Source organism: Balaenoptera ricei, chromosome 4 (assembly GCF_028023285.1).
Source record: "Balaenoptera ricei isolate mBalRic1 chromosome 4, mBalRic1.hap2, whole genome shotgun sequence".
Classification (NCBI taxonomy): domain Eukaryota; kingdom Metazoa; phylum Chordata; class Mammalia; order Artiodactyla; family Balaenopteridae; genus Balaenoptera; species Balaenoptera ricei.
In genome coordinates, this window is record NC_082642.1 from 37,259,981 (window position 1) to 37,283,656 (window position 23,676).

Here is a 23,676-nt window from a genome sequence, read left to right on the forward strand (position 1 = left end):
CTCACCCACCAGGCAGTTGCTCAATAAATGTTTGCTGAGTGAACTTTTTTTCTCTGAGTTTCTCCTGGAGATTTCACCAGGAAGCAGCAGCAGCATGGTACAGTGTTGACAAGAATGAATGTGTGGGTTCACATCCTGTCTGTGACTTGAGCAAGTTCCCACCCCCCCTTGCTGCCTCAGTTCCCCATCTGTCCATGGAGATGATCCTGTCCAGCTCTCGGGTGGGGGTGAGGAGTAAGTGAATTGCTATGTGTCATGTGGTTTGAATAGCACCTGGAAAATGGGAAGGGACACGTTACACGAGAGTTTGTTTAATACAGCAGAAGGAAGTCATTCTGATACCCCATGGCCTCCTCCGCTGTGCTGGAGGGAGAAGGTTTTGCACATGATCAGGACTGACTTGGTTTAGAAGAGAAGCTGCTTGATTAGGAATGTAAATGTCTGCCTGTCTCCTCCAATCAGAAGGAAAGATATTAACACTGAGAAGAAAACTCCATTCTGCAAGAAAACTGAAAGTGGGCGTATGCCACATTCAGGGCTATTGCACGGGCGAGGGATGTGGGCCTGGATGGCACATAAGGAAAAAAAAAAACCTAGTGGGGAAAATACAATTCTCAGGCTACCGTCTATGAGAAAGTACACGTTGTTTGCAAACTGTTTAATAGAAAATGTGTTCGGGTCCAGATAAGAAGGTAGAAAGCCGTTGACCATCAAGCAATTTAACTTCAAAAGGTGAGTAGAAGTCCAAACTCAGAGACGATAGCCAGAGGGAAGTCTTGATTCTTTTTGCTTGAGGGTAAACCAAGAAGGAGATTCTCTAGGCTGAGACTCTGTAACATATACCTTCGCCTAAGTGCACCCTGCATGATCTGGCCCTGCAGACGTCCTAGCTGCGTCTCCTGCACAAGCCTGACGCTCCAGCTGCCCTGGCCGTGCTGGTAACCCGTCCAGGGGCTCACCTCCACGCCTCTGCATTGCAGCCGCCTTGCCTGGGGTGCCCTCCCTCTGCTTTCTGAAACCCTCGCTTCGGTTATCACTTTTCCTGGGAAGACTTTCCTTGATCTCTCCAAGCACCTTTACTCTGGGCTTCAAAGCCCCCTAACATACACATTTCTCAATGCACTCAGACTGCATGACACTTGTCTGCTCACTTTGTCTCCCTCTCTAGACTGTGAGCCTGTCAAGAGAGGAACTGTGCCTTGGTCCCCGTTGCTTCCTCAATGCCCAGCACAGCGCTTGCAACAAAGTAAGTGCTCCACAAATGTGCGTTGGGTGCTTACGGAACAGGCAAACTCATTGCCAGGTGCCTATGGTGGCGATGCTGGTGTACACGGTGTATCAGGGCCGCACCCTGGGGATATTGCACTAGGGGTGTGGCTGAGGAATTTTCACCTTTGAGAAAGTTGGAATGATTGCACAATCAGGTACCACGTCTCTCAGGAAGGAGAAATAATTCGGATTCCTGAAAAGGGTTAATAACTACTGCATGTGTAGTTGACTGAGCCAAGACTTTAAAAGCTTCTTCAGGAACTTTAATAATTTTTATGACTCAGTTATTGTAGGTGACAATGCACATCAAGGCCACAATGAGATATCACTACACACCCATCAGAATTACTAAAATTAAAAAGACCGACATTATCAAGTGTTGGAGAGGATTGCAGCAACTAGAAATCTCATGCTCCGCTGGTGGCTCTGAAAGTTTATACAACCACTTTGGGAAGCTGTTTGAAAGTTCCTAATACAGTTAAGCATACATCTACCCTACGGCCTAGCATTTCTACTCCTTGGTATATATCCAAGAGAAATGCATATGCTCTCCAAAAGACAGCTCCAAACCAGAAACGACCCAAATGTCTACCAACAGGAGAATGAATAAACAAATGGTAGTACATTCACATAATCAATGCTACTCAGCGATCAAAAGAATAAAATACTGATACCCGCACCAATATGCGTGAATGTCTCAATTCAGCAAAAAGTGTCGAATACAAAAGAGTATTTATGTAATTTCACGTATAGGAAGTTGAAGGACAGGTAAAAAAATGAACCAATGGTGATGGAAATCAGAATAGTGGTAAATACCCCCCATCAGAACCGCAGGTAAATCCTGTGGTTCTGATGGGGGGGGGGCAGAAGAGGCATAAGAGAGCCCTTTGGGGTGTGGAAAAGTTCTGTGTCCCCTTCTGAGTGGTGGTGACATGGGTGATATCTACTTAAAAAACTCATCAAGTCTTACATACTTTAGCATATGCATGTGATACTCACTAAAAAGTTATAAATAGATAGATAGAGAGAGAGATAGAGAGATAGATGAGCGACCACCAGAAGCTTAGATGGGGCTCCATCATTCATACGAATCTCAGACAATGGATCGTAGAGACCCTCTTTGGTTCAGGGAAGGAGATCATCACTGAACAAAACCCAACAAACACTTCAGCTTAACTGGAGTGAGTGTGGGACAGAGAATTAGTGGAAACTCAATTTGTTCAACCAAGGAATAGTGAGGATGTACCCCTCTCAGGAGGTCATACCTGTAGCATAACTCCTTCTGGGGGAATGAGTGAATAAAGAGTTCAGCTGAACTATAATGGGATTTTTGCAACCCAGACCTTTTCTTAGTTGTAAACCTTGAATCAAGTTATTTCCTCGGGGTCCCACTGTTTGAAAGTCATTTTAAACAAAAAAGTGAAAACTCTGAAGAGTGGAAGCATACAAAAGCCAGAAAAGGGGAAAGAAAATCTGTCTCTAAAGTCTTTTTTGCAAAGCTTTGCAGAAACGTGAGAGAAGCCAAAGGTGGTCAGAACCTCCAATCCTTGAAACCTACTGTGTCCGTCACACCTGTGCAACCCAAAGGAAATAGATGCTCCTGGAAAATACAGGCGCGATTTTCCTCGCTACCAAAGAGGGCCTTGGCCCCAAACCCGAGTTGAACTTGGATACCCTATGGGGAACTAGAGAAGTCCCACTACTCTTTCAGTGTTTCTCAGCTGGGGCATTACAGCATTTGGGGCAGGACAGATCTTTGGGTGCAGAACTGCCCCTTGTACTGAGGTCTCCAAGGCTAGCGGCATCCCAGCACCCAGCCCACTGTGAGATCAACAAAATGCACGGAGGCAGTTCCTGACAGAGAACCACCACTAATGTTTTGGCTGAAGACTCAGGTGGCATCTTGCTGGCCTAGTCTACCTTGCATCAGTGTTCTGATTAGTAGATACAGTGTTAAATAAACTTACAACAACAGCAACAATAATAATAAAGGAGTCAGCATTTGAAAGAACAGGACATTTCACTCAAAAGTTCAAATTTCCAGGGGCTTCCCTGGTGGCGCGGTGCTTAAGAATCCGTGTGCCAATGCAGGGGACACGGGTTCGAGCCCTGGTCTGGGAAGATCCCACATGCCGCGGAGCAACTAAGCCCATGAGCCAAAACTACCGAGCTTGTGCTCTACAGCCCGCGAGCCACAGCTACTGAGCCCGTGTGCCACAACTACTGAAGCCCACGTGCCTAGATCCCGTGCTCCACAATAAGAGAAGCCACTGCAATGAGAAGCCCACACACAATGAAGAGTAGCCCCCGCTCGCCACAACAAGAGAAGAGCCCACGTGCAGCAATGAAGACCCAACGCAGCCAAAAATAAAATTAATGAAATAAAATAAATAAATTTATTTTAAAAAAGTTCAAATTGCCAGTTCCTTAAGAAGTGACTCGTTTAAGTTACCTGCCCAGCTTTTTTTTTTTTTTTAATTTATTAATTTATTTTTGGCTGTGTTGGGTCTTCATTTCTGTGCGAGGGCTTTCTCTAGTTGTGGCAAGCGGGGCCCACTCTTCATCGCGGTGTGCGGGCCTCTCACTATCGCGGCCTCTCTTGTTGCGGAGCACAGGCTCCAGACGCGCAGGCTCAGTAGTTGTGGCTCACGGGCCTAGTTGCTCCGCGGCATGTGGGATCTTCCCAGACCAGGGCTCGAACCCATGTCCCCTGCATTGGCAGGCAGATTCTCAACCACTGCGCCACCAGGGAAGCCCCCACCTGCCCCGCTTTTGCTGGCATTTGGATTTGCAGCCTGGAGTTGAGGTCAATGCTGCAGGAAGGTCAACTGACCACTTATTGGCCGCCTTTCCCCTCTGTCCACGGGGCCTCACCCAGTGGACCGGGGCTGGAGGAAGCCAGCAAAGATGGCAAGAGCAAAGGCCCACGTCTTTAAGCCTAGAGCAGACCTCATTTGAGTCAACACCCCAGCTCTCCTGCCCTCACCTTCCCAGCCCCAATTTTCCCAAGAGGGCAGAGCTTAAGATCTATCTCCTGGCAAATAGAGTCAGGGAAGCAAATTCATCAGGAGAAGGAAAAAAATCCCCACCATTCTATTGTCCATGAACCACGCCACAGTGAATGAGCCTGGGCAGCTCTATGCCTCCGATCCCCATCCTGCTGTACAGACCTGAGAGCTCAACCAGTTCTGTTGCTATAGTGACCTAGCACTGGGTCTCCAGAGACTCTGTTCCACTCCTGCGCTGTATCAGACAAGGTTTAGAGCAAGTTCTTCATCTGTTCCCCCAGCCCTAAGTGGCATGCGTGATAGGAGAGATGAATTTAGGAGGTAGGTCCGTGGATGAACCATGAAAACAAATTAATAGTTAAATATTTTTCAATGATGCAAATGAACTTATTTATAAAACAGAAGTAGACTCACAGACACAGAAAACAAACTTCTGGTTACCAAAGGGGAAACGTTGGGGGAGGGATAAATTAGGAGTTTGGGGTTAACAGACACACACGACTATATATAAAATAGGTAACCAACGAGGACCTGCTGTAAAGCACAGGGAAGTATATTCAATATCTTGTAATAACCTCTAATGGAAAAGAATCCAAAAAAGAATATATATATACACACACACACATACATACATACATACATATATATGAAACAGAATCACTTTGCTGTACACCTGAAACATTGTAAATCAACTGTACTTCAATTACAAAAATAATAAAAGTAGTTAAATATTTTTGTTACAGTTATCTTTTGGCAAATGACACATTTTTCATCTACAGAAATGATTTAAAATGTTCTCTTTACATAATTTGTATAACCCCCCAATGGTCAACATTAAGAAAAATTGTGAGATTAGTGATGGAATTATGGCAGTTTGGTATTACTTTATGACAGGAAGTCCAAGGTAGTTTCAAGGAGTTCATGAATCCCTTGAAAGTTTATGGGGAATGTGTACTGGTGAGAATTTTTCTGGGAGGAAGTCCTTAGTTTTCTTCAGGTTCTCCTAAGCCACTAGCCATGTGTGGCTTCTGAGCACTTGACATGTGGCTAGTTTGAAGTGAAATGTACTGTAAGTGTGAAATGCACAAGCATTTCAAAGACTTAGCATGGAAAAGAGAATGTAAAATATCTCAATGATTTTTATATTGGTTATTTGTGAGAATGATATTTTGGATATTGAGTTATGTGAAACATAATATTAGAATAAATTTCACTTGTTTTTCTTTTTTAATGTGGTTACTAGAAAACTTCAAGTTACACATGTGCTTGCATTTGTGGCTCACTTTCTATTTTTAGTGGACAGCGCTGGGTTACAGCATAAGGGCGGGAAAAACAAAATAGATCTCAGAAGTTCACGAGAAATTACAACTATGAATATATTTTAAAGCATCTATACAGTAAAAAACTAGAGGTGAATTTGGAGAAAAAAATGAGCTTTTGTAAAATACTGATTTAGATAGAAACAATGGTATAAGTATGTATTTCACTTAGTCCCCTTAATCAGTTAGCCAGGATAATAAACCAGTATTAGAAGCTTAAACCCTTTTATCTTTTCAAATGAAAACCATCGTTTCCATAGGTTCAAACAAAGGATTTGAAAAAGTTCATGGGAAAAGTAGGTAAATGGGTTAAGTATCATTTTTTGTTAATCTAATCTACATGCACCAAATAACAAAGAGCTTATTGTATTTGCTTTGGGCCAGGTCCAGCTCCCACCTCTGTCTTGTGACCCTTCCTAGGGGTAATTAAATGTGTAAAGTCTTTTAGAGCAACTCTTGAAGCTCTTTTTTTTTGCCTGGAGCTTCCAGAAGGCAGCTTTCCTCTTTGGGTCTTCAGATCTTGGGGACATCAGAATCTCTCCTCAGATTTTCCTTTTGAACTGAAAGCTAATTGCTTTAGAGTATTGGGCTGGCCAAAAAATTCATTCGGGTTTTCTGTAACATCTTCAGGAAAAACCTGAACGAACTTTTGGGCCACACCCATGTTGTCCAGGAGCAAAGGAATATTATTGTTAATTTTTTCTTTTCCATCGTTGTTATCAAGGATTTGATTCATCTAGAACATTCTACTGAAAGACACTTCTTATTATAGGAGCTTGACCCTTCTTGGGCTGAACAAAATGTGGGTATATTCTCATGTTCATTTTATTACAGAGTCCTGCAAAGAACCTGTTGCAGAAAAGATCAAAGCCATTAGCTCCATTTCCTCTTCCTAATATTCTGCCGCCTTTTGCAATGCAAGCACTGTCTGTGTGCTATTTAATGCATCACTCCCAAGTGCGGATGTGGAACTCATGAGTGAATTTAGCTGTTAGTGTATTTTCCTCGTGAGCACTACATTCATGCCCATTCACGCCACTTCTTACTCCCCCCAAATCTTTTAAAAGCAGTGCTATTGGTGCTATTTCCATAAAATGAAATCCATTGATTTTGATGAGTGTTGGGTGGCCCACAGATAAAGTGACCACCAGGTTTTCCTTAACAAGCTGACTTGTTCTAACAAACTCGGGCCCCAGGCAACTGAAATTCCTGAACATATATTTTTGGATCCTGTTCTTTCTTTGTGTCCTGGGAATAGCATTTCTGACCTTTAAAACGGCAACTGCTCCCCTAGCCAAGACAGGAGCTGTTAATGACTCTGTTTTGTTTCCGAACGTTCTTAGGGCGGGGAAAACAACAACAATCGTTCAACGCAGCTAGCCGTGTGGGGTGTGAGGGCATTGAGGATGCACTCAGCCTTCTCCCATTTCACTGTGTATAAGAATCTCCTGGGAAGTTTGTCAAAGTGCAGGTTCTGATTTACTAGGTCTAGAGAGAGCCCTGCGATTCTGCATTTCCAACAAGCTCGTGGGTGGTGTCAGTGGGACTGACCATAACCACACTTTGAGAAGCCAAAGAGTCCATCTCTAAGAAATCTTCCATCTCCAGGAAATCTTCCATCTCCAGTATTCTATAATCTGGGTGACCAGAAACCAACAGCTGAACATAAGTAAGGTTGGATTCTCTTGAGAACCTCTGCTAGAATACTCCAGAAGTCATAGTACCAGTTGTAGAAATTACCTAAGTAGGAGGATTTAGAAATTAAATCTGAGAGCCTATCACCAAACCACTTTAGAATCTTGTAGTGGATCAAGTTACTATCTAGCAGTTCTGTCAAATATATATTTAGCTTCTTTGTTCCCAGAATATCTCTACGAATGAGCACCTTTGACACCCCAGCTGGATGGCTGATAATGTTGGGTGCGAAACACATCTAAGTTTATTCAGTGACTAGTCACATAAAACAGCTATCTTGAATCCTTATGCAAAGAAGAATTTTGCTAAATAAATATTTGCTCTTCAATTTATCTATTCTGTAAATACAAACACTCCCGTGTAAGGTTTGCTTAAAGTGGAAGATATCTCTCTCATTCCATATCTGATAAGTATGAAAAAAATAGTTTATATTCACAGCAAACACAAACATTTGTGGATCCTTCCATCCTTCCACTGATAAACATACATTGTTTATCAATCCAAGTAAGATGTGACAGGGTGAGAGAGTGTCATGGACATATATACACTACCAAATGTAAAATAGATAGCTAGTGGGAAACAGCCGCATAGCACAGGGAGATCAGCTCGGTGCTTTGTGACCACCTAGAGGGGTGGGATAGGGAGGGTGGGAGGGAGGGAGATGCAAGAGGGAAGAGATATGGGAACATATGTATATGTATAACTGATTCACTTTGTTATAAAGCAGAAACTAACACACCATTGTAAAGCAATTATACTCCAATAAAGATGTTTAAAAAAAAAAAAAAATCCAAGTAAGTATGTGTACCACCATGTATTTGATGCTGATAATAAATTCCTTGGTGTAGGTAAATTCTAAAAAAATGATGAAGTAGACTAAGTGAAAGTCAAAATGAAATGAACATATGATTTTGTTTAATGTATGATTTTTCTGCCTCTCTTGACTACAGGCAGATGATTTTTCGCCATATTAATTTAGTGTCCACACACGCCATGTGCCAAACTCCATGCCAGGTGCTGGCGGGGTAGGGGGTGGAGGGGTGAGAAGATTATTTCCAGCCTCTGCCCCAGCCAGGCTCAACTGAATGGGGAGGGGGAATGGGCACCTAACCAGGTATTTACAACATAATACAACGATAATAGAGATATCTATAAAATGCAATGCCGAAGAGAGGCATTCCCTGGATGGTAATGTTGGCCTCCGAGTCCCAACGAAATGCACTCTTACGTAGTCTCAAGTTTTAGGGAAAAAAATTAGCATGCATGCCTAGGTAACTTTTCAGCAAGTTTTGGAATTTAAACTAATTCACTGCAAGGGCAGAAGGGAGTGAATGATCCAGGTCATGGAGATGGGATTTGAACCCACCTTTGTCTCATATTAAAGTCCAAGCTTGTGCTGCTGCAACAGACTGAGTCTTAAGAAATTCTCAGCTCATTGTAGGATAGGTTTCACTTCCAAGTAAGTAAGTAATAACAGTAATAATAACAATAACAACAACAATAATTGCAGCTGAAGCTAACCCTAATATAGCTCCTTTATCTGTCAGGTACTCACTGTTCTAGGCATTTTACATACATTAACTCATTTAATCTTCATAGCAACCCTACGAGGTATTGTCTCCATGTCATGGTTGAGAAAACGGGCAAAAGCAAGTGAAATAATTTCCTCTCAGCCACACAGTAAATACATAGCAAAACTAGATTTGAACCTGGGAAATCTGGTCCTGGAGCCACTTTGCTACTCCAAGTGTGGTCTGTTGACCAGCATCATGGGCTTCCCCCAGGAGCTTTGTTAGGAATACAGAATCCCAGACCCTGCCCCAGATGTCTTGATTCAGAGTCAGTGTTTTTAACAAGATTCCCAGTTGACAGTATGATCATTAAAACTTGAGATGCACTACTCTAAACCACCATAATATGCAACATCTGTAGATAAAAGACCTACCTCCGCCACCTTCCACCTTGGCCTGAACCCCCATTCTGCAAAATTTCTACAATCCCCCCAGCCACGTCAGACCTCTGTGGGCACCTGAACTGCCTCAGCTTCACCCCATGACCTGAGTCAAAAGTAGGTTCTTTCTGTAACAGATCTATCGCCACCAAACATTTCAGTTTCTTTACGGAGGATCTGAGGGGTCATAGAGAAGGAGTCACTTCACTACCTTGCAGCTTCTGTCATCTCTCTGGCCCTTTGTCCACTATTGGTCATTCATTCATTCACCCCACCACCTCTACCTCCACCTTTACCTCCATCTCCACCTCCATCTCCATATCCATCTCCATCTCTGTCTCCATCTCCATCTCCCTTCTCTCTCTGGAGCAATGGACCAAACCTCCTCTTGCCTCTAGCAAAACAGTTCCACTCTCATCCAGATCCCTTGGAGATTTATTTTTCAATCTCCAAGCACATTGGTCAAGGTATTTTCCCAAGTAAATACAGTTCCTTCCTTAGAGGAATTCTGTTGCTAGTTGTTACTAGATATCATTTTCCCATTTTCTTACAGTTAATTCTTCCATTCTAACTCCTTTTTATTATGAAACATGATATGCATATGGAAGACTGCATATGGGCTAATTTTTTACTCTCAACTCCTACTCTCTTTGAATTTTAATGAAGAAAGCAGTTGCTTTTCATTAACAACATATTAAATAAAAATATGAACCATACCATTTAGTAAAATGGCCATAATTAGTAGCCCACAGATCCAAGATACAAATGAACTGAGGCCAAGCTTAAATTAGAAAACTAAAGGTCTCTTTTGGTTGGTAAATGGGATATACCAGACTCTCTGTCTCTTAACCTCAGAAATTAACAGAAAATGAGGCTGAACCCTCGGAGCTGTGCTAACAAAGAAGAGAAAGGGAAATTTCTCCCAGCAGCCTCAGGAGCAGCAGATTAAATCTCCACAATCAACTTGATGTACCCTGCATCTCTGGAATATCTGAATAGACAATGAATCAACCCAAAATTGAGGCGGTGGACTATGGGAGCAACTGTAGACTTGGGGTTTGCTTTCTGCATCTAATTTGTTTCTGGTTTTATGTTTATCTTAGTTTAGTATTCAGAGTTTATTATCATTGGTAGATTGGTTTATTGATTTGGTTGCTCTCTTCCTTTTTTAAAAAAAAAAATATATATTTTTCCTTTTTCTCTTTTTGTGAGTGTGTATGTGTATGCTTCTTTTTGTGATTTTGTCTGCATAGCTTTGCTTTTACCATTTGTCCTAGGGTTCTGTCTGTCTGGTTTATTTTTGGTATAATTTTTAGTGCTTGTTATCATTGGTGGATTTGTTTTTTGATTTGGTTGCTCTCTGCTTTCTTTTTTTTTTTTTTGTTACTTTTTAATTTTTTTATTTTTAATAATTATTTTTTATTTTAATTATTTTATTTTATTCCTTCCTTCTTTCTTTTTTGTCTCCCTTTTCTTCTGAGCCGTGTGGATGACAGGGTCTTGATGCTCCAGCTGTGTGTCAGGCCTGAGCCTCTGAGGTGGGAGAGCCGAGTTCAGGACATTGGTGCACCAGAGACCTCCTGGATCCACGTAATATCAAACGGCAAAAGCTCTCCCAGAGATCTCCATCTCAACACCAAGACCCAGCTCCACTCAACGACCAGCAAGCTCCAGTGCTGGACGCCCCATGCCAAACAATGAGCAAGACAGGAACACAACCCCACCCATAAGCAGAGAGGCTGCCTAAAATCATAATAAGGTCACAGACACCCCAAAACACACCACCGGATGTGGTCCTACCCACCAGAAATACAAGATCCAGCCTCATCTACCAGAACACAGGCACCAGTCCCCTCCATCAGGAAGCCTACACAACCTACTGAACCAACCTCAGCCACTGGGGGCAGACACCAAAAACAATGGGAATTATAAACATGGAGCCTGTGAAAAGGAGACCCCAAACACAGTAAGTTAAGCAAAATGAAAAGACAGAGAAACACACAGAAGATGAAGGAGCAAGGTAAAAACCCACCAGACCAAACAAATGAAGAGGAAATACGTAGTCAGTGTAATGATAGTAAAGATGATCCAAAATCTTGGAAATAGAATGGAGAAAATACAAGAATCGTTTAACAAGGACCTAGAAGAACTAAAGAACAAACAAACAATGATGAACAACATAATAAATGAAATTAAAAATTCTCTAGAAGGAATCAATAGCAGAATAACTGAGGCAAAAAACGGATAAGTGACCTGGAAGATAAAATAGTGGAAATAACTACCACAGAGCAGAATAAAGAAAACAGAATGAAAAGAATTGAGGACAGTCTCAGAGACCTCTGGGACAACATTAAACACACCAACATTCGAATTATTGGGGTCCCAGAAGAAGAAGAGAAAAAGAAAGGGAGTGAGAAAATATTTGAAGAGATTATAGTTGAAAACTTCCCTAATATGGAAAAGGGAATAGTCAATCAAGTCCAGGAAGAGCAGAGAGTCCCATACAGGATAAATCCAAGGAGAAACACGCCAAGACACATATTAATCAAACTATGAAAAATTAAATACAAAGAAAAAATATTAAAAGCAGCAAGGGAAAAACAACAAGTAACACATAAGGGAATCCCCATAAAACCAAAAGCTGGTTCTTTGAGAAGATAAACAAAATTGATAAACCATTAGCCAGACTCATCAAGAAAAAACAGGGCAAAGACTTGAATCAACAGAATTAGAAATGAAAAAGGAGAAGTAACAACTGACACTGCAGAAATACAAAGGATCATGAGAGATTACTACAAGCAACTATATGTCAATGAAATGGACAACCTGGAAGAAATGGACAAATTCTTAGAAAAGCACAACCTTCCAAGACTGAACCAGGAAGAAATAGAAAATATAAACAGACCCATCACAAGCACTGAAATTGAGACTGTGATTAAAAATCTTCCAACACACAAAAGCCCAGGACCAGATGGCTTCACAGGCGAATTCTATCAAACATTTAGAGAAGAGCTAACACCTATCCTTCTCAAACTCTTCCAAAATATAGCAGAGGGAAGAACACTCTCAAACTCATTATACGAGGCCACCATCACCCTGATACCAAAACCAGACAAAGATGTCACAAAGAAAGAAAACTACAGGCCAATATCACTGATGAACATAGAGGCAAAAATCCTCAACAAAATACTAGCAAACAGAATCCAACGGCACATTAAAAGCATCATACACCATGATCAAGTGGGGTTTATCCCAGGAATGTAAGGATTCTTCAATATACGCAAATCAATCAATGTGATACACCATATTAACAAATTGAAGGAGAAAAACCATATGGTCATCTCAATCGATGCAGAGAAAGCTTTCGACAAAAGTCAACACCCATTTATGATAAAAACCTTGCAGAAAGTAGGCATAGAGGGAACTTTCCTCAACATAATAAAGGCCATATATGACAAACCCAGAGCCAACATCATCCTCAATGGTGAAAAACTGAAACCATTTCCACTAAGATTAGGAACAAGACAAGGTTGCCCACTCTCACCACTGTTATTCAACATAGTTTTGGAAGTTTTAGCCAGAGCAATCAGAGAAGAAAAAGAAATAAAAGGAATCCAAATCGGAAAAGAAGTAAAGCTGTCACTGTTTGCAGATGACATGATACTATACATAGAGAATCCTAAAGATGCTACCAGAAAAGTACTAGAGCTAATCAATGAATTTGGTAAAGTAGCAGGATACAAAATTAATGCACAGAAATCTCTAGCATTCCTATACACTAATGATGAAAAATCTGAAAGTGAAATTAAGAAAACACTCCCATTTACCATTGCAACAAAAAGAATAAAATATCTAGGAATAAACCTACCTAAGGAGACAAAAGACCTGTATGTAGAAAATTATAAGACACTGATGAAAGAAATTAAAGATAATACAAACAGATGGACAGATATACCATGTTCTTGGATTGGAAGAATCAACATTGTGAAAATGACTCTACTACCCAAAGCAATCTACAGATTCAATGCAATCCCTATCAAACTACCACTGGCATTTTTCACAGAACTAGAACAAAAAATTTCACAATTTGTATGGAAACGCAAAAGACTCCGAACAGCCAAAGCTAATCTTGATAAAGAAAAACGGAGCTGGGGGAATCAAACTCCCTGACTTCAGACTATACTACAAAGCAACAGTAATCAAGACAGTATGGTATTGGCACAAAAACAGAAATATAGATCAATGGAACAGGATAGAAAGCCCAGAGATAAACCCACGCACAAATAGTCACCTTATCTTTGATAAAGGAGGCAAGAATATACAGTGGAGAAAAGACAGCCTCTTCAATAAGTGGTGCTGGGAAAATTGGACAGGTACATGTAAAAGTATGAAATTAGAACACTCCCTAACACCATACACAAAAATAAACTCAAAATGGATTAAAGACCTAAATGTAAGGCCTGACACTATCAAACTCTTAGAGGAAAACATAGGCAGAACACTCTATGACATAAATCACAGCAAGATCCTTTTTGACCCACCTCCTAGAGAAATGGAAATAAAAACAAAAATAAACAAATGGGAATGACACTTAAAAGCTTTTGCACAGCAAAGGAAACCATAAACAAGACCAAAAGACAACCCTCAGAATGGGAGAAAATCTTTGCAAATGAAGCAACTGACAAAGGATTAATCTCCAAAATTTACAAGCAGCTCATGCAGCTCAATATCAAAAAAACAAACAACCCAATCCAAAAATGGGCAGGAGATCTAAATAGACATTTCTCCAAAGAAGATATACAGATTGCCAACAAACACATGAAAGAATGCTCAACATCATTAATCGTCAGAGAAATGCCAATCAAAACTACAATGAGATATCATCTCACACTGGTCAGAATGGCCATCATCAAAAAATCTACAAACAATAAATGCTGGAGAGGGTGTGGAGAAAAGGGAACCCTCTTGCACTGTTGGTGGGAATGTAAATTGATACAGCCACTATGGAGAAGAGTATGGAGGTTCCTTAAAAAACTAAAAATAGAACTACCATACTTCCTAGCAATCCCACTACTGGGCATATACCCTGAGAAAACCATAATTCAGAAAGAGTCATGTACCACAATGTTCATTGAAGCTCTATTTACAATAGCCAGGACATGGAAGCAACCTAAATGTCCATTGACAGATGAATGGATAAAGAAGATGTGGCAAATATATACAATGGAATATTACTGAGTCAAAAAAAGAAACGAAATTTAGTTATTTGCAGTGAGGTGGATGGATCTAGTGTCTGTCATACAGAGTGAAGTAAGTCAGAAAGAGAAAAACAAATACTGTATGCTAACACATATATATGGAATCTAAAAAAATTAAAACAGGTTCTGAAGAACCTAGGGGCAGGACAGGAATAAAGATGCAGATGTAGAGAATGGACTTGAGGACATGGGGAAGGGGAAGGGTAAGCTGGGACGAAGTGAGAGAGTGGCACGGACATATATACACTACCAAATGTAAAATAGATAGCTAGTGGGAAGCAGCCGCATATCACAGGGAGATCAGCTCAGTGCTTTGTGACCACCTAGAGGGGTGGGATAGGGAGGGTGGGAGGGAGACGCAAGAAGGAGGAGATATGGGGATATATGTATATGTATAGCTGATTCACTTTGTTATAAAGCAGAAAATAACATACCATTGTAAAGCAATTATACTCCAATAAAGATGTTAAAAATAAATAAATAAAATGTTAATGTCTATAGCCTAAAAAAAAAAAGAAAGAAAAAGTTTTTAAAATTATGAAATAGTGCACACATTCGCACATATATACAATGGAATATTACACACATATATATACATATATATATATATAATGGAATATTACTCAGCCATTAAGAAGAATGAAATAATGCCATTTGCAGCAACATGGATGGACCTAGAGATGATCATACTGAGTGAAGTAAGTCAGACAGAGAAAGACAAATATCATATGACAGCACTTATATGTGAAATCTAAACTTATCTACGAAACAGACACAGACTCACAGACATAGAAAACAAACTTATGGTTACCAAAGGGGAAAGGTGGGGAGGAGGGATAAATTATGAGTATAGGATTGACGTATACACAGTACTATATTTAAAATAGATAGCCAGCAAGGACCTACTGTATGGCACAGGGACCTCTATTCAACATTCTGTAATAACCTAAAGGGGAAAAGAATTTGAAAAAGAATAGATACATGTATATGTATAACTGAATCACTTTGCTGTACACCTGAAACTAACATAACATTGTTAATCAACTATACTCCAATATAAAATAAAATTTTTTTTAAAAGGGCGTATAAAACAATACTACGGATACACATGGCCCACCATTCTGATTTGCTCTATTGGTTTCATCTGTCTCTTTATAAGAAATAAAACCTAAGAAAACACCATGACCTTTGTCCGTCTCTCTCTCTCTTCTCCCTCCCCTCTCTCTGCCAAGTTAGCCACTATTTTACAGTTGGCGTGTTTTTCCCATGCATGTTTTTGTTCTTTTACTACGTTAAGTGTATAGGCATTTACTTTTTAATGTGAGACTCTGTCCAGGACGTTACAGCAGAAATTACAACGCTTGCCTCGACAGGCTTCCTGAGAAGACACAGGGAAGAGCAGACAGCCGGGGCCCCGCCGACCCACCCCTCTCCGATGTGTGGTGGGAAAAACAGGACTCAGGCTAGCTTTGCACGATGCCATCAGGGAGGGTTAAATCAGAAAATCAAGTTCTGCTTATTCAGCTGATTTAAAAGCTAAAATGAAAACTCATTTTGCCTTGCAGCCGAAGATGTCAAACACACAGTACCAAGAAAGTTGTACTGACAAACTCGGTCATTTTTTCCCAGCCCTGTGGGTTACATACGCAAGATGTGTTTGTATATGTGGCGGTACCGTGTACCACGGATGCGAGGAGTTCCAAAACAGCCACGCTGGGGGCCTGGCTGCATCCTGCCAGCACCACAGACAGGCTTTGATTTTGTCATCCACAAAATGGCAAGATGTTACCTGCTGCTCATTGGCTGAACATAAGCGATGCGGTGATGGCTTGGAGCTGAACTTCTTTCACATTTGGGAGCTCATCATGAAAGGTCTATGAATGTATGGTTACCAAATGCATGATTCTACCCCTCCTAAAGTTAAAGAAGAAGAAAAGAGAGAGCAAGAGAGAGTGAGAGAAGGAAAGAAAGAAAGAGAATGAGAGAGAGAGAGAGAGAGAGGGAAGGAAGGAAGGAGGGAAGGAAAGAAGGAAGGGAGGAAAGGAAGTAAGGAAGAAAGAAAAGAAGGAAAGGAAGGAAGGAAGAAGGAAGGAAGGAAGGAAAGGAAGGAAGGGAGGCAGGCAGGAAGGAAGGAAGGAAGGAAGGAAAGGAAGGAAGGGAGAAAGGAAGAAAGAAAAGAAGGAAGGAGAGGAAGGAAGGAAGAAAGGAGAGAGAGAGAGGCAGGGAGGGAGGAAGGAAGGGAGGAAGGGAGGGAGGAAGAAAGAAAGGAAGGGAGAAGGAGAGAGAGAAGAGGGAAAGAAAAACTGTTTTTTTTTTTCCACCCTGACTTTCCTACTTCCTCTAGCTTGGCTTCTTAGGATAACTTCTTAGTTATGTTTACAATGCCTTCATCTCTTATTCCTTTAGAAGTTTATAATTTAGCTCCTTTTAATTTTTCCCTTTTCTTTGTTTAGGGATGCCAAAATTTAAAAATTATTGCAGTTGGTGGTATGGAGGCCTAGAAAACTTTTATGTTGTTTGTGTTGTGTGTATGCCTGCATATATTTGTTTATGCATTATTTATCTATTGCCAATAGACCGCATCATTAAATTTCCAGCCAATTTTCTGCATATAAAAACAACACGAGACTGTTTTGTTTATCTGGATCCTGTTTCCTAGAAGTTCAGCCTAAATGTCTTTCCCTGGTTTCCATTCATATATATATGTGTATGTATATATATTTACTCACATATATACATACACATTCATACACATATACATACATGTATATGAACATGTATATACTATGTATTTTTATACACATACACACACCTCACAAACATATGTGTGTGTGTGTGTGTTTGTTGAAACCTAGTTTTGAATTGCACGGCTAATTAATGAATACATTCTCCTTGGTCAATGCATTCTTCACAAATTGGATCACATTGATCTCTCTTGTCCCCAGTGCCACCTCAGTAATACAAAACTCATCACCACAAATTGGAGTCCTTCATTTTTCCCCTGTTATCCATCAACCAGTTGGCTACAAGATCAGTTCCTCTAAAGCACCATCCTGATCATGCCTCTCCAAAACTGAAAAGCCTTTAATAGCTGTCTGATTGTGACCAATCTGCTAGGTGCCTCCATTCTATTCCTTTACAACCAAATCTCACTTCACCTCTGGATGCAAAGTACCCAGCTACATTTTCTAGACTCTTCTGCAACCAGGAGTCGGTACGTGAGATTATAGGCAGAAGCTATGAGGTGGGAATTCAGGGAAGCCCTCCTAGAGAGGAGAACCAGCTGGAAATGGGTGCCTTTGCCCCCTTCTTCCCATCTTTCCTGCTGCCTAGAATTTATGTGTGAGGGCTGGAGCTCCAGCAGTCATCATTCAAGGAACCTTGAAGATAAAGTCATATGCTTAAGAATAGAAATACAGAAAGATAGAACGTACCTGAGTCCCTGATGATAAGAGAACCACCCCCAATTGCCCTGGAGAGAAAAATAAAATTTTGTGTGTTTGTCACTGTTATTAAGATTTTCTGCTATGGGCAGGCCCCAAATAGTAGTTTATTCTCTCCACAAATTTAGGTATTTTTCTGCTCCAGCCAGTGTAATATGATGATTAGTTTCAATCCATTGCTTCTCTTCTTAAGACAGTGGCTCACAGATAGAAAGATCTGAGTTCAAGCCCAGCCCTGCCTCTATGACAGAAAAATCTTCAGGCATTGCTCCTCATTCTTTACCCTCAGTTTCCTTGTCTGGAAATTGAGAATAATAATAATATGCACATTAAGGCGTCTGCTATTTTTCTTTCATCCAGGTTTTTAGTTGTTATTAGCCCAATAGCACCAATAGAAAAAATAGTTGAGGGAGAAAGAAGGAGATAAAACTCAAATCAGGATATACTCCCACTTGTTCACAGACCTCATAAGCAGTTCAGGGGTTAAAAACGTCCAGGTTGCTAAATTTTAAAAGTCAACGGGAAAAAATATCCATTGATTGGACTTCAGTTATTGATGTTTTACTCTCATTGTTACAAATAACTGAAATCTGACTACACACACATTGCATTTTCCAAATGCTCCTTGACCTGTAGATGAATGCACACACACATACATACACACGTACATTTCAAGAATGTTGGCCCCGGGAGAATCACTTGCGCCAAGTCCCTGGAATGGAGAAGTCATACAATTCTTCTTGGTACTTGCCATTTGGATAAGTTGACTCAATGAATGACTTGAAGAAACAGTTCCTTTCAAATGGGCATTGAATTGCAAAAAAGCAAATTCTGTTCAAACTCTTCCATTGTGCAATTTCACTTCTGCTCTTATGCACATTAAACTAAATTGGTTGGATATAAACCTTGCTGAATTAAATTTGATTTGATGAGGACATTTGTGTGTCCGTGCAGGCAGAGTGCAGTATGTGTGGGTTTAAAGAAAATGTTCCTTTTACAAATGATCCCGTTTTGCCATTGCTTCATTAGTGAACTAAATTTTTAGTCATGTGGATCCATTTTGTGAATGAAATAGATCTTGGCCCTTTGTTGGGAAATCACTAAAGTAGCAGTTTGTTCTTCTTGAAGAAAAGTCACACAGCCTCAGAGGCTGGAACATTCGGGTACAATCCGAATCCGGGGTTGGTTGAATCCGTGGACGCAGAACCCACGGATAAGGAGGGCCGACTGTACTACACCATTTTATGGACTTGAGGGCCTTGAGCATTTGGTCTATGTGGGGTCCTGGAACTACTCCCCCCCCACCCCAGATACGGAGGGACAACGGTATCTTTAAATCCTTTCTGCCCTTGCTTCACGTGACCCTCACTTGCCCTCTCTTACTATCCCCCAACACTATCATCACATCCTTTTCAAAAAATATTCTCCTTGTTCTTCTCAGCCCACTCTCCTCATGAGGCTCTAAAGGCCAAGTTGGCCACTGGGTCCTATCTGCCCGGGCTGAGGGCCTTAGCAGCATTTCAACCCAAATAATGACCTTCCATGTTACTGCCGGACTTCTAAAACACACAAATAGAAGAATTCAAGTAGGCTTGGTTCCAAGTATTTCCGGGGGAGAAAAGTCATTTTTAAAGGGTCCAGATGATTTATTGCAAGGAAAGAGGTGTCACTAAAGGCCTGAATTCCAACCTGTCACCAGAAGTTCAACTCTGATAAGATATAGAAGAAGCCATCTTGTATTTCACAGGTCCCGAAAAAGCATTCAGATGAAGGAGCAAAGGTTAAAAAATTATGAACAATTTCCCGAGCATTACCAACAGTACATGTCAAAGTAATGCATGAATCAAGTACTGTACTCGGGATTTCCCCCGCCAGGAATCACATACATCATCCTTTAGCTGCATTACTGGCTAGAAGACCCCAGAAGGTATTCAGGGGTTCTGTTGTCTGAAATCCTCTGAGATTTTTTTTTTCTGGTTTTGGTAATTATTGAACAAAGAAAGTTCAATAATTGGAAAAGCAGCGTGGTCTCTTGTCTTCTGCAACTTTGCATAATGACGGTAGATTCCACTCAATAAAGAGTGCACATAGCTTTAAGAAAGACCATCAGTATTTTCAGTATTTCACGAAGCTCTCAGTATTTTCATTCACAAAACAGCTAAATTTTTTTTGCTTTATTTTCCTTCTTTTTATTTTTTTAACAGAGGTATAATTTATGTATAGCAAAAAGGAGACGAGTTTTGACAAATGCCATGTAACCCATACTTCTATGAAGATATACATTTCCATCACCCCAGAAAAATTCCCTGTGTCCCTGCCCAGTCAATCTGGTCTCTCCCCAAAGTAACCACTATTTTGATTGCTATTATGGTAGACTAGCTGTGCCTTTTTTAGAACTAAATAAAAATGGATGAACGCAGTGTACTTTTTTAGTGCCTAATGTCTCATGTTTTAAGCATCTATGAAATCACGTCTTAGTTTCCTTCTCTGTAAATTGAGGGGCTCGCCCTGTGAAAACTGTGCAAGTATTCTGAGGAGTTGTAGGTTTCTTGGTTGGGGGAGGGGACCTGAGAAGCCACCTTGATTGGGGGTGGGTGAAGTGGAAGCTGAAGATTGGGGTTCTCTCCTTCAAACAGAACAGCTGTACTTTTCCAGGTCTTACAAATTGCGTTTCACTGGAAGATTGCATTTGGGTAAAGGGTTCTTTGTAAAAAAAAATATAAAAAAGTTAGAGAACTGCAGGTCTAGCCGATCCTTACCGATCCTTTTCCCTGGAACCTTCTATAAATTACAAATAGCGTTTCTGATATGAGAGCTGGGATTGGTCCCCTGGAGAGAGAGCTGGGAGACAGAGGCCGCCAGACTGGGGGCCCCCGGGGAGGGTCTGGGCACCGAACACTGTAATATTAGTACCGGTTACAATCAGATAGTGCCACCTCAACTGAGGCGGCTGGACAATAGGCCAGAGGCCCTGGCGATGGAAGCACAAAGGCTGCATTCAAGAGGCCCGACTCCACAGCCAGCCAGTGTATCTATAGACGCCACAGACCCTGGCCCAGCCGGAATGTCACCTCGCCGCCAGAAAGCCATTTTTCCTGGTTAGCTTTTAAACTGCTAAAAATAATAAACACAGAAAGGAAAGTGCTGACACAACCCTAACTGCAGAGACAAACTGCAACTTTTGTTATAATAATGTAAACAAACTGGGTTCCAGATGACATCCTAGTGTTCCAAACTGAACAGGCTGCCTTATATTTCCAAACATCTGGGGACTGGAGGGAAGTTGTATGGGCTCGTCAGTAATGGAAGGGGGTCTTCACTGCACAGGTGCACATGCCCTTCCTGACTTGCTCTGACCAAGGGTGAGCTGATCCTTTTGCTTTCTTTAGCACTCAAGGAAAAGAGAGATTGGAAAGGACTGTGGTCCTCCATCAAGCATTTTTCCACATAACAAATGAAAAATGGGTTCCTTTCTCTCTCTGTCTAATTATTACTCCTTTTTCCCCCAAGTGAATCTGAAGCGTCCTGCTCTCCATTATGTTTATTTTTAACCCATCGAATGCTGTATATTCCTCCTGAATACCTACAGAGTTCAAAACCATCTTAAATAACAACAGCAGCAATGCCATAAACTAGAAGATCATTCCCATGATGCTGAAAAGCGGCAATCATAAAATCACGCATCTGATTACCCCCAGAGTTCAAAACCATCTTAAATAACAACAGCAGCAATGCCATAAACTAGAAGATCATTCCCATGATGCTGAAAAGTGGCAATCATAAAATCACGCATCTGATTACCCCCAGAGTTCAAAACCATCTTAAATAACAACAGCAGCAATGCCATAAACTAGAAGATCATTCCCATGATGCTGAAAAGTGGCAATCATAGAATCATGACTCTGCAAACAGCCAAGTCAAGCCCAACATCTGACCTGACAATCCGTGAAATCCTGTGTGGGACTTGGTACCCACGCAGGACGGCCAATGGGAGGGAAAATGCAGATCTGGAAAAAAAGGGAACACAAGAAGATAAATAGATGTGTGTGTGCTTTTTTTTTTAAAACTCCCCCAACATTTGCTTAATTCACCACTGCTCTTCTTTCTATGTGTAAATGGGGTCTGGTTTCAGAGCTGTCTCTGATTTTGAATACATGCAAACAGACTTAGATAAAATCTCATTCCAAAGGGGAGCTGGTTTCAGAGAAAGGGACTTTAACGCAAGGATTGTAATAACACATTATAGGCATGAGACGATGTTTGTGGATCCCAAGAACCTACTTTTCTGCCCAGGACTCCGGGGTTTTGGATTCCCAGCCTCGGAAGAGGACTAAAAGGCAAATGTGAATCAAACAATTTAGAACTTTTGTGCTAAAAAGGGTCCAGCTGGGTGTCAGAGGATGGTTCCCAGGATAGGTCCCAGCAAATCTCAGCCGGGGCTGCGCCCCTGTGAGACGTCAGGATGGGGGAGCCAAGAGGAAGCTACAGAGCTGTCTAGACGGTGTCAAGTGCGGTGATGTTGGGGACTCTTCCCCCAGGTGTAAACAGATGAAGGAGAAACCAGGGCATCTGGTCCTGCAGGAGACGACGTCTCCAAGCGTCTGTCTGCCCAGAAAGTGAGGGGCTGCTTTTTCCATGGCTGTGGTCCCACAGTTGTAGCTGTTCTTGTGGGAAACTTAGAGATCACAGGAAAGCACAGGTTGGCAGGACAAATGTCTGGGTCCCCTCTGCCCAGAATGGACCATTGCCAACATTTTGTCCCATCTGCTCTTTTTTTTTTTTAAATAAAATAGAGCATAGGTATAATCTCCTTGACAACCCACTCCGAGGCCAGACCATGAATTTGTATCTTGCCAGTACATTTTTTAAAAACATTTACATACAAGATGAGTATCCAGGACAATGAACAGTGCTCGTGTGTTTTTCATTCACCTATACGATATGAACCTACGTATGTGTATCTGTCGTTCTACACTTGGACTCTCAACATCGTGTGTGTGAGCTGACCATGCTGACTGAACGAAGTCTCAGCTCAGTCACTGCCTTTCCACCTAACACCAGGAAAGCACCTGTCATGCCATTAAACTGCGCGCTGGTTACGTGTGTGCGCGCGCATATGTATGTGTGCATGTGCAGATCTTCTCTGCAACTCCACTCTGAGCTTCTCAAGATGCTGCTCTGTCTTCTCTACTATGGTTCCATGCAGAGTGGACAGTCAAGTGTATTGAGAGGTAAAACATACTTGTTAAAAATTGATCTGCTTATTATTAATTTTCCTCCCTTTTCCAACAACATTAAGGAAGACTTTGAGGTTGTATTTGTTTTCTTCGAAGTCTCTCTCCACTTGCCTTTGTCGTAAATATTCAAATCCCAAGTTGTCAGTATCACTGTACTGTTTGCGAGAACATCGGAAGCTCTAATATTTTAAGGCTAAAGACCAAGATATTTAAGGAGCATATTTACAAAACAGACTCACAGACATAGAAAACAAACTTACCGTTACCAAAGGGGAAAGGGTGGGGAGGGGGAGGGATAAATTAAGAGTTTCGAATTAACAGATACACACTACTATATATAAATAAACAACAAGGTCCTAATGTATAGCACAGGAAACTATATTCAATATCTTGTAATAACCTATAATGAAAAAAATATGAAAAAATATAACTGAATCACTTTGCTGTACACCAGAAACTAACACAACATAGTAAATCAACTGTACTTCAATAAAAA

General features: G+C 41.1%; 1 protein-coding gene across 21 annotated transcripts in view; it reads right to left on the minus strand.

Annotated features, from left to right (window-relative positions):
• Positions 1-23,676, minus strand: part of THRB (thyroid hormone receptor beta) — a 384,544-nt gene that overhangs the window by 200,335 nt on the left and 160,533 nt on the right. For 10 of the 21 annotated variants that reach the window (XM_059920419.1, XM_059920417.1, XM_059920418.1 and 7 more), the window contains one exon: positions 21,879-21,950. The exons of the other annotated variants lie outside the window; for them this stretch is intronic. The gene's annotated coding sequence lies outside the window, so the exon portion shown is untranslated. The remainder of the gene's footprint in view (positions 1-21,878; positions 21,951-23,676) is intronic. 21 annotated transcript variants of the gene reach the window in all.